The sequence below is a fragment of the Euprymna scolopes genome, chromosome 37 (genome assembly GCF_053919585.1).
Source record: "Euprymna scolopes isolate OS-2025 chromosome 37, ASM5391958v1, whole genome shotgun sequence".
NCBI classification, from domain to species: domain Eukaryota; kingdom Metazoa; phylum Mollusca; class Cephalopoda; order Sepiida; family Sepiolidae; genus Euprymna; species Euprymna scolopes.
In genome coordinates, this window is record NC_136518.1 from 39,176,277 (window position 1) to 39,189,759 (window position 13,483).

Consider the following 13,483-nt stretch of genomic DNA (forward strand, 5'->3'; position numbering starts at 1 on the left):
TCATTAGTTGTTATATCACCAGACGCATGGGCCGAGACTATTTACCACTGAACCAAACGTAGTTCTCTTTGGATTCAACTTTTCTTTCTCTTGCTTATTCGACAACAGAATATTTTGTACATTCTAACAACAATCTGAGAGTCTGGTTTCAGTACTTACTCTCAACTTAACCTACCTCGAAATGAACTGTTTTCTTAGAACTCTTTATCGATACTCTTCCTCTAGCATTCATAGTGTCAATTCTTCTGTACACTCAATAGATTTTTCGCTAGCACATATCTTTAATCGCAAAACATTTTAGTCATTCAATAAAATATACTTGAAACAGCGAATTATTTATGAAATATATAACTACATTTTAAAAAGGTACAATTTGAAAATATTACACTTAATTACTATAAAAAGTAACTACTAATATACACTTGGGTTTTCGCGCATATTTCTGAATTTTTCCGATGATGATTTATTACTTAGATTAGTCAGACTACTTTGCTCATCTTCATATTCTTCCAAAAGTACTGCCAATGGATCGAACTTGTTTCCATGCATATAAGATTCTGAGTTCGTTAAGCTTGCTTGAAAGATGTTTGCTATTTTAAAACTCTTGAAAGCACGGCACCTGGGGTTCAATCCTCTATCGGAAAGAAATACGCCGTAGGATGATTTTAAAATAACACATTTGAAAAAGTGTTGCATATTCCCCCGTCCTGAAAGTGTACATAACGTTACGATCTAATAAATGACGAAAATTTCTGGCCCCCCAAAGCTTCTTACACACAAGAAATATATTACCATTCTCTCTTACCTATATATATATATATATATATATATATATATATATATATATATATATATACAAATATATATATATATATATACTATCATAATTCCTTACTCATTTAATTTAAAGGAACATCGTTTATCTCTTAATTTACTTGCATCAAACATAAATTTTATGAACAAATTCATTTCATACAATGTCCATACTGTGCAACAATATATAACAAAGTTTTCTGACAAACGACTACCACATCCTCCTCTCCAATTATGATGTACGCACACACAGGTGGAGAAATCCTCTTGAATAACCAATTTCTTTTGAGAAATTTATTGCCACTGTTACTTACGGGATGCAGGTTTACCTACCACCTCCATTATGTAACGACACACATATTTAGCACTTGAATAAATTTTGAAGCAGCAATAAAAAAAAACAATGTTCCGGTTCAAAACGATGCAAGTAAGAAGTTACTTATATCAAACCATGTTAAACTTGCAATCAGAAAAAATTTATTGTAGGTAAACAGGTGTTTGTGTATCGCTTCTACATAAATGCGTTGATGTATATTTTTTTATAATTTACTACTAATAAATTTTTTCTGTAAAATAATGAGAAAACAAAGTGAATGTACATTAGAGATAGTTTATACAAATTCAATGTTCATAGTAATCATGACTGCACAGAAATCATAACATTGTTTAGCATTAAACCTATTATTAAAATATAAATATAAACCTAAGATTATATATTGTCTCTCTTTTTATCAATATATATATATATATATATATATATATATATATATATATATATATATATATATATATATATAAGAGCAAATACTTAATAAAACATATTAAAAACACTTTGAAAAAGAGTTAAAAACATTCAATCTGAAAAGGAAACACTTAATAAGTGGATAGTCCTTAATCCGCGGAGTTTCGAATAAATACTTTCCTTCTCATCAGAGGGTAGGAATTAGCAAAATGTGGGATCAGATTTTGCATACAAAAGGATTGGATGAAACTGCAAGTAGGTCAAAAATCTTACTTGATAACAAAAAGTGAAGCAGACTGAACATGGTGAAGAAAAAGGTAATTTCACGTGAATGGAGAGCCAGGGGAAAGGAAACGCATCCAATGAGGGTAAACTCCAAAAATGTGAATCCAAGCAAGGTAATTTAATTTTCCATGTGCACAAGTAAAATCACAGGGAAATCGCGAATTTTTATTATATATATATATATATATATATATATATATATATATATATATATATATATATATATATATATATGTAAATATATATATATATATATATATATATATATATATATATACTTAAGAATCTAATTACCCAAGCAGCTTGTCTGGAAATATGTGATTATAATATTGACAAGATATTACCAGCAGTAATATTCTATATGTATTATCCCACCTGAACAGGAAATGCTCGATACACAAGATAGATCAAATAAATCAAATTTTTGTCATTCAATGAATTTTAAAAATTGCGACGCGAAATTTTTGTGTTTCAGATCAAACATTTTTATTATTCTATGTAACATAACGAATACATTAGAAACATTTTAACTCCTTATCCTATAGGATTTCGATTTCTACCATCTCTTTAGAGGAGAATAAATTAGAAAGAGTCGTAATTGTTTACACCTTATTTGCTTAAATCAGTGAGGCATGGAACATCACAATTAAAAATTGACTGAGTAATTAAAAGTCATAGAGTAAGGGACGTTAAAGAAAACGATATAAAAGTTAACATCCAAATTGCATGGTAAAATCCGAAGTGAATGTCCTTGAAAGCAGTGTGGTAAAATGATCCACCCTGTATTTTGGGTAATCCACATCGCAATGTAATTATCCGAATTAGGCATAAGCAAAAATGGGGCAAGAGTGAAATAAGGAAGAAATCGATTTTTCAATATTTTTCTATGAATTATTGTTAATTTTAACTGAAAATTTATATTTTGCAGATGATTATTTTTATAGCATATAATAATAATTGAAAAAAGTATATTTAAAATGTTAAGACCGCATCTTTGCGAGAATATAAAAATCGAATTGCAAGATTAAGCCACTCCAAAATGACTTAGAAGAAGGTTTTTGATATTTTAAGAAAAAAATGTGAAAACATCTCTTTCTGTAGTGAAGCAAATTGGTCGAGGGTTCGAAGTCGAACGCTTGGTAAAAGGGAAATCTGGATCTGGTCGACCTAGAGCATCCAGTTTTAAGGACGGCCACATGTTTAAATTAACTGTTTTGAAGAACTGAAAAAAAACTTAGGTTGACCATAACAAAGACTTCAAAACAGGAGCTGAAAATTTTCTTTTTAGATATACAATATATAAATGAATGAAAGGAATGAGTTGTTCTTCTAAAAAAGTGTGCAAAGCAATCATTTTTATCTAAGATGAACATCAATGATAGAATTATGTTTTTCTCGTGCTATGGCAAGAAAGATACGGACTGGTTTAGGAATGTTTTCTGGTTACATAAATCAAGAGTTTGTCTTGTTAGCGATGCTTCTGATGCTTCCGAGGGTTCAATTGAAGAACTGGAGAAATATTTTCGGTAAGGGGAAAAAATGATTGAATCCATAAAGGGATTCTATTCGTGCCACATTATTGCAAGAAGCAGATAAAGATTCAAATCACCCAATAAAAGTGTAACGCTATAAAAGGCGTTCTCATTCATTTTTTTCTCTTCTCTGTCGATCCCGACGAAGTGCCAAACAAATAAAAGAAATAATTTGAACTCATTTTTTTAGATACTCTTATTTCCAGTTCCTGCTTCCATTTTATTTGGAAATTCATAGTTGTTTGCTCACTTCTACCTGCTACCCTTTTCCACTCCATTTTCTCTCTTACTCCAGCTGCTGCTGCTACTATATTCGCGTAATGTTACCAGCCATGCTACTTCTTTACAATCCTCTCTATTTCACTGAAAGTCTGTTGTCGACGTGACGCGGCCGCACTTTAGTGTACACTCCTTTCATAACTAAAAAATCTTTGAAGGATAAATAACACCCAACTCTTCCCTGATTAGGAATATACCAAAGTCATAGACCCAAAATGAATAACAAAAGAAAAAGATCATGTGAAGCATTTTGCTGACAAGCCTTTCTTTTTTCAGTTATTAAATACGAAAGAAAACACAAAAATGCCTTAAACCGTCTTTTTGCCATTGAACAGCATTGTACGTTAAGAGAGATTAAGAAAACCCTCTAAAAATAAATGTTCAAACTCATAACCAATACTAATAAAAAAGATTGCACTTGCATTATGCTGGTGAAGTGTCTCTTTTTTCTCGCCATCTTGCTTTTTCCTAGTTATTAAATCTGAAAAAGAAAAGGAAAAAATAAAATACAGAAAAGTCTAAAACAGTATCTGTTTTTCAATGGGCAATTTTAAATAATCCTTAGTTTTAAAACCGTCGAAATGACAGGTTTTAACAGGAATACCATTCAACTATAAAATATCCCTAACTACATTACACAGTTAGAAATCTTAACAGTCCTTTTGACCGATATTTTTCCAAAGTGAATCGGCTCATAAGTTTGGTTTATAGAAACATTAACAGCTAAGAAAGTCATCTTTTTTCTTTAGGAACCCATGTATTTTAACTAAAAGAAGCATTCATTACATTTTCCGTGTTTCGCTTGGATGACATCCCGAGATAATTCGTCTCTTGCTTGCTCAAACTATGTGTTGAGAACTCCTCGAGACCTTATTTTCGTTGATATCTGACCCCAGCGGTCGGAGGCCTTATTCGCGCCCCGACATTTCTACATGCAAACTATTATTTTTTCACTTTGTAAGGTATATCGCTCGTAACGCTACACTTTGGGCCTACTTTATCCTATTTCCCCCTCATCTCTTATGGCTAACTGGCGCACCATCACTGGGGTATTCGATTCGTTATCTGAATTCTCACAATAGTATCCATATCATCTGAGGGTAACTCATCAGTATCTATCTAATCGATTTCTGTATCTGATCAGTCCGAACTTAATGGGAGCCCAACGTGACCTCCAGTATGTTCGATTTATCCAATGGAGTATCCCATTTGTTTACATCAACCCTCCCTAATAAAGCGGGTGTCTAGAGGTGGTGTAACCAGAAATAAAGAGACGCTGCCTGGATGGAGAGAGGTGTAAAAAAAAACAACGTTTAAGCGTACGGTAATTTAATTCAGTTTTTGTTTTAAAAGGAAAAAAATTATATTACGTAAGGCTTAGAATAAGGAAAAAAGAGGGCAGGCAGGTAGGTAGGGAGGCTCGAACCTGTAACACGAATGAGGAGGAAAAGAAAGTGAAGAAAAAGATCTAAGGCAACACATCAAAGGCTGTAAATGACAAATTTCTCTCTGATTCTCTCTCCTCTGATCTCGAGCGCGTGGTTCAGTGGGGGAAGATGTGGCTGGTTACCTTTAATGCATCCAAAACCAAACTCGTATCCTTACATCATCAACGCTCTGATCCTCATCTGGCATCAATTGTGATGGATGGCTCTCGTCTGTGTAAACCCCATGTTTTGACAAACTTCTGGGTTTGACCTTTACTCCTAATCTGAATTGGACACGTACATCGGGTCGCTGGAAAGATGTAGGGATCCTTCTACCGCTCCAGAAGATATCTCACTACTGATGCAATTCTCTATCTATATAAAAGCCAAGTACGTCCAAGGATGGAATACTGTTGCCATATCTGGGCAGGAGCTGCTAAACACAGCATGTCCTGCCTTGACAGAGTACAAAATAGACTTTGTGGCTTAGTAGGGGATGCCTTTTTCTCTACCCTGCAACCTCTCTCCCACAGAAGAGACGTTGCGAGCCTATTCTTGTTTTATCGTTATTTCCATGGAAGGTGCTCGTCTGAACTCCAATCTCTGGTCCCCCCTCGCCAATATTTCACGAAAAACACCCGTCTAGCTGAATCCACTGTGAAAAATTTCCCCCACTCTTTATCTGTGCCTAAATCAAAACGCGGACTACATATGCAAAGCTTCTTTCTTAGAACAGCACGCCTGTGGAACTCTGTTCCGTCTGCCTGCTTCTCACCGGACTACAACTTGGATGTGTTCAAGTCCAACTTTAACAAATTCTTAATGAACCGCCCCCTTAAGTAAACACTTCATCAAATCTCCACACTAACGTAATGTACTTGCAATAACCCTTATCGTTGAGTTGCTTCCGGGCCTTGATAAGTGGTGATCACTGTGTAAAAAAAAAAAAAGAAAACCGTTAAACCCTAGCGCCCAACATTACATACGAGTTGTCTTTCTTTCAAATTACGGCTAGTCATTGCAAGCGCGTATGATAACTTTGCAAATATGTCGGCGAAAAAGTGATCGCTCTTTGTACAAAACTGCCCAAGTTAGTTCAAGGAATTAATGTGTTTGGCATTTTTTCGATATTTTTCTTCCAAGACATCGAGATTCTAAACGATACCATTCTGCTCAGGATCCGTTGCCTGTGTCGAAAGTTTTTTCGAGAAATACAAACACACACACAAACATGCGCATTTTTTGCATATATATATATATATATATATATATATATATATATATATATATATATATATATATATATATATTATCTGCAAGGGTTCAGTGGAAATTAACATTCCATAAGTTGAAACATTAAATCAGAGATGACAAATAAGATTTAAAAATAGTGCTTAAAATAGTACGCTTTAAACAGTAATCCCCTGAAAATATTAAGAATCAATGAATTCATTTATTCTCTTCATGGCAATCCTTTTCCTGTTTCTTCTTAATCTACTATAGAATAGTTTGATGGCAGAAATTCGTCTCTGGACCAAAGTAGCGTAGGTTTCAGCAACGCATGCCACATAAATATTCAATATATCAACCAGGGCATCCACTATCTAAAGTAACTTAGGACTACCATTCTATCACATTCAGTCGAACTAATAAAATTTTACATTACCTTGCTGAACTTTGGCCTCCATTAACTCGATATTACATTCATATAAATAACATAATCTCCCCTTTACACACTACCTATTTAATGAATTCTACCCAGCATATTTCTGCTTACTTCGATTGGTTGAACTCTGATTTCCCATATTCGGTAATAACAATTCACCCCATTTATAAACGAACGTTCAGTATAAATGTTAAATGATGTTTGCCTAACATACATTGCCAATCACAATTAAGTTATAGTATCTAGCCTTAAACAGTTTTTGGAAGATTCGTTAGTTTACATTATGTAGGTGTGCACAACTACTTCCTGTTGGTCGGATATAAGCCTGCGTTCCCAAAATTTCCGCCACAACATCCGAACTATGGATTTGACACCCGAGCCTCTTATATGCGAAGAGATCAATCTACCAACTGATTAAACACGTCACGCCGACAAGAAAGCCTATTAACCGATACATATCCAGAAATCCGCAGCGAAATCCAAAAGTGTATTGAACCTACATCGTACAGAACAAGAGACGTGGTCACCGCAACCAGCTAGAATGTAAACTGACGTCTCCCAATTAAGGATTTTTTACTCGAAAGGACGGTGTCATCATGACACGCTAAGCTAGCGAACAATAAGCAATATAATCTTCATAATGTTAGAAAATATATAATTATTTCTACAGCCTGACAACGTCACCGTCGCAACTCAGAAGAGCAATAACAGCCACCATACCTCTCATGATAGAGGTTATGATTTCACATCTAGAGTAGGGATGTGTCTAACTGATGAGCCTTCGATGAGGGCAATAATCTAGTCTTAGACCTTCCGTTAATTTGCTGTCATGTCTCTTGTGACCTGCGACGTCGTCTGGAAATAATTACATATTTTCTCACATTGTGAAATATATATATATATATATATATGTATGTATATATATATATATATATATATATATATATATATATATATATATATATATTCATACATAGGCGTGTGTACACATATATAACACTCAGATACCAAATTTAACTTAAATTTGTTGCACATTTTTACATTGATGACGAGGAGACACATTTATGATGCAACAATTTATATATGTTTACCAATATTTTATTTGAAAGTTATTTATCTCGTGGATAATCTAAGATTAACTCTTTATTTTTGTCAACAACTGCTCTAAATTCATTGATAACTCCTATATATTTGACAATTTCCACTAAAAATACATTCGGCTAAAATTGAAATATGTTCATACTGTATCTAAAGTGTCTGATTGGAATAAAATTGTTGCATGAATTAAATCATTTTGTTTCGCTGTGTGTTATTCTATCTTATGTGTTCATTTATTATAATCTCGTTTCATGATTACGGATTGGATTTTTGTAATGGTGTGGTCGAGACGAGGAACAGCTGAAGAGCTCATGTTAAGACAGACAATCAAATAAAGTGATCATGCCGAACCATTCATCTATTCCTGTCATCTTCCCATTATGTTCATTTCACTGGAACAGCAAACAAGATCAACGTTTATCATGATGCTATTTTTATTTTATACTTTTTTAAATTTTTATAAATCCCTTTACTAAACCCAAGAAAAAGAGCGTATCCCCCATTTCATGATTCGCTTCTGTATCATTAAAAAAGAAACTATTCAAATGTCCACAAAAAACTGTAAGGAATTACATTTGTGTGGTGCTATTTGTGGCATTCCAAATGTTTTCAATTATTGTTTTATATTGTTAGGCTCGAGTTAAAATTTAAAGTATTTGATTCTGTAATCAGGCAAAAAACATTAAATTTCAAACGCCACTAGAAAAATATTTTCACTAAAGAAAGTCTGTTTTTAGTTTATAAAAAAGGAAACCATTCGCCCTTATTTATCTGGTTATGATCAAAGTTTCGTTATCTGGCGTCCGTATGACATAACCGTTTTAATACTGCATCAGATATTGAAAGTATTTACTTCATCGCGAAAGTCAATTTTACTTCCAAAATGACCATTAAAGATTCCAAATATAAGTTATTTTACTTCTATCCTAAGTAATGAATTTATTATTAAAGACAAGCTTCATAAAAGATCATAAAACATTCAATTTGAATCAATTCACCCTTCGCAATGAGATTCAGAGCCTCCACATTTTTTTTCCTTTCGTAATTATGGTTTTTCAAATTCAGTGGAATCTAAAGTTATTTAATGTATTCTTAAAGATAATTTTTACTTATAGACAATTATCAAGATCATTTCGAATCTAGAAACCTTTCACGTGTATCTTTTTTCAAAGTAATTAGCTTATTATTCAAAATCAACCCTCTTCCTAAAAGATGACTCACAGGATCACCATGTATGGAGTGCTGTTCTCACATTTTGGCTGGTGCATCTGCTGCTTGTCTCTCGCTCCTGGACAGGGTTCAAAAGAGAGTCGCCAATGTGATAGGTCCTGAACTGCCATCTAGGCTCCAGCATCTGTCCCGTCGACGAGATGTTGCATCCCTCTGCCTGTTCTACAAATAATTTAAGTGTGAATGCTCTGACGAACTGCAAACACTTGTACCTCCTCGACGTGTTTACCCCCGATAAACCCGACAAGCAACTAAGTCCTACCCCTTTACAGTAAAGATCCCTAGATGTAAGAAACCTTTTACTCCAACAGTGTCTTCCCCAGGATTGCAAATCTTTGGAACTCCCTTCCGGAATTCTGCTTTCCCAACTGTACTGATATGCAGAAGTTCAAGTGTAATGTGAGCAAACATCTTGCTACTCATTTCCCTTCATAATGCTCCCGAAAATTCTTGCCCCGATGGTAGCCCCCTACTTCAAATTGTTAGTGTTCCTTGTTTGGGGTAAAAATAGAATATTTTTAAGCTCCAAAAAAGACTATAACTCCTGATGAGTATGAAAACAAATGTAACACAACTTGTGTTTCCCTCTCAAAAAGATGAATAGAATATAGTAAGCAGTAAAAACGGCTCTCTGAAGATTCAGTCGAGGCATGGGCAAAAAATATAAAGATTTGTGAAACTAAAAAACAAACTGGGCGAAGAACGGAAATGAAAGGAAAAAAGACACAGAACCCATACCCTCACGATCAGCTACACTCTCCTCCCCAGTTTAAGATAGACGCTCCTTACTAAAAGTTGACTTTCCTCTAGTGACTTCCCCCTACAATCAATGGAATATAAATTAATTTTTCTTAATTCGATAGTAAAATGTTTGACCTCTCCCCTTAGATCATTCCCGATGAAGACTGTCCTTCTCATACCCACAAAAAACAATCCCTACAATACACCTTAGAATACGCCATAACCCTCTCCAATGCAGACTGATAAGCAACCATATTCCTTCTTTATGCTTCTCTCAACATTTTCTCAAAAACTCACAGAAAACCCCTGCACTGGAGAGGTTGGTTTGAAAACAGTGTCTTTCTTTCTACACTGGAATATATATATATATATATATATATATATATATATATATATATATATATATATATATATATATATATATATATACAATTACTCCTGGCATTGAAAATACTATTATCATAAAACAGGCTATAGAAATATGACTGCTTTTAAAACTAGCATTAAAGAAATCAGTAATCCTGAAAATTTTCCCAAATAATTTGGACTTTTCTTAGATCTATGGAGGATACACCTATACCTTTATAGAACTATAAAATTTACGTTCTCCTTTAACATCAGTGGCGTGTCCCTAGATAGTTACATTGCCAATAAAAAGGGGCATGGTTCTCTAGGATTGTTTTCAATTCCTTTAAACCGGCCATGTTCGTTTCTTATACGTAATTGTAAGTACCATAATGCCACTGTGATTAGCTTGCTTGAATGGCCGAGGGTTGATGGAAACTTCTCGTAAACTCGGAGTTGTACGTGACCATCAAATGCATTGGCTTGAATATATAGTGTATAAGGAGATACACATTATTTAAGGTGTGATATCTAGAGACTTTCAGTTATATTCAGTCAATGGGCCAGGAAAATAATACGACTCCAAGATGTTATCGGTAGGTTAGATCTGTTCGATCAATTCCATAAATAAAACTCCTCTGACATAGTATGGACTTTAACAAAGTGACACGGCTTCGATTCGTTACAACTCTCGACTTACATTGATTAGTTATTAGCTACAATGTTCAACGAAGGCTTTTTTCCACGTAGGCTTTTAGATTGTTCAAATTTTAATTATATATAGTTTACTCTGAACCTAACTTATTTAGGTGTGGGAAAACTTAGATAGTCCACGCCTATAATAGCTTGATACTGGTAGTTCAACACATTATTCGAGTTGGCGGACTTAGGGGAACATATTTCCCTTACAATACAGCAAGAACTGATGTGGCTCATAATCGGGAATATGTGCTGGAGCTCCCTTAAGTAAAAAGATTAGGTTCTTCGATTCGATTATAGTAGACAAGTCAACATTTATACTAGGGCAACAAGAGCGAAACAAGAAAATAGAGTAGATCGGGAGATGGAGTGTGGGGATATTGATAGCTTTATTATAGTTAAGGCTAAACTGGACATCTTGGATAACAAGGAGTACTAGGGATTTGTAGGCTACGCAAAAAAGAGTGATCGATTGACACGTCGCCAGTGTCACATTGCCAGGTAGACATACAGTGACCAACAACGACGGGGTTTATAAGGGTTTTCGCTCTCATTTTCAGGAACTTTTTACCAAGTGGACCGACCTGGCGCCAATTTAGCCAGTTTTTGGCTCTTGAGGCGCAAAGCCGTAAGGTCCGAAAGGTGTATAAAAAAGCAGAAATCTTGGAGGCTCTGAAACCTGTCAGGCTGGATGGATCTTCCGGGATCGATAGTCTACCTGACAAACTATATTCGAGGCTTTTTCAACTCCTGATTTAGGATGCGATCAAATCGATCAGTACATTACAAGGGGTATCATTAAGTTGCATCGTAAGGACAAAGTTGGTAGGAATCGGATGAGTAATTTCCCACCTTTAATGATGTTAAATATTGTGGCCAAGATCTTGGTTACCAGTCTGCAAGTTGTGTTGCATCGCGACTTATAGTGGCGGTTAATACTTTAAGATCGAGGACAGCTAATTTGTCAAAATGTATTCTTCAAGGTTGTCCGCTCTCGCCGATGCGTTATGTGCTTGCGTTGGAACCGTTCCTTCGCAAGCTTAGAGTTAAACCGGTCATTCGCGGTATTACTTTCTCTGCTGTTGCAGCCATTTTGAAGTACTCCGCCTCTACCGGCGACGTGAACTTTATGCGCTCATAAGTAGCATTGTAGAGAGTAAATTCGTCGAGATAGAAATTAGATACTATGAACAGGTGAAAAGGACAATAAATACAAGCGACAGGGGTCATAATGATGCCGAGAGATCGGACGACAAATATAGAAAAATTGGCAAAAAACATTAATTTCTTCATCCTCAATTAGTCACTTATATACAGACAGTTGTCGGAAGTCATCCCCTCTTTTTGATTGCCATGCTTTAATTAAAACCTTCGTCACTTCCGGTTTGGCGATGAACGGAACAACAACGACGTCACATTTTTTGCACGTTCTTTTCCAATTCGCGTTACAGGTTCGAGCCTACCTTCCTACTACTACTACTTCTTTTGCCTTACACACACCTTCCAACACACAGGCAACGCTGGGTACCCAGACTAGTTCACTATACATCGCATCTGCATTCAGCGTAACCCTTCGATTTTGCAATATATTTCTGGATAATTTACGTACGATCATAGTAGTAAAAAATACAGGCAGCCACATAGCAGCATAAGCTGTACCAGTTAAGTTAAGTGTGTTTTTATGTTTATGTTTGGTGTGCATATGATTCAGGTCTGAATTAGTCCTTTGTAAAATTCTGAACTTAAAACTTCAAATAACGTCCATTAAATAAGGTACTCGATCCAAACTTTTACCCGATATAATTTTTATTAATGGAAATATACTGTTCGATTTGTTTTTTTTTCTTTTTCTACTAAGTAATTTTTTGAAAACATATATTTCTTCACTTCTTTTCGGTTTAAAATATATATATATATATATATATATATATATATATATATATATATACGATTTTGATCGAGTGTTATAATTCATTTTGTGTTCCGAACTTCTAAAATATATATCTAGAAACTGTCGAAAATTGCACCATTTAAACCTTGGATCATAAGAATCGAATTTTGTATAATCTACATAATCAAAATTACAAATATACCAACTTCCCGCAAGACTACTGCTTAGTTTCTCTATAAATATAAACGAAAACATCCATCCCACCACGACCCATTTTCACCCCGCCCGCCATAAACCCCGAACCCCGAACCCCGAAGGCAAGAGTCAGTGAGTGAAAAAACTTCAAATGCGCTGGAGGTGTCTTTGCCTAGGAAGAAATAAGTTTAAGTAATATCTGAACACGTGAAAACTCCCCAACGGTATTAAAAAAAAGTTTAGTGCTAAATTGTCCTTATTATTCTTTTGTTGGAAGTATCTCTTGGATAACAAGAAAAGGTTAATAACTTTTAACGGAAATTATAGTAATCTATCCCATTTTCATTTCAGTCGTTAATATGGGAAGGGAATTTATCTTCAAATATCTTTAATTTCGAATTTGATCGACGGACCGTTACAAAGTAAAAATTAATAAGTTCTTTAGACCCCCCATCGCCTTTTTTTAAATGGAGAGCAGAAAACGCATTGTAGATACGTTATCGGCAGATCTCGTTACTCTCGGTTCAACTTATTTGACCC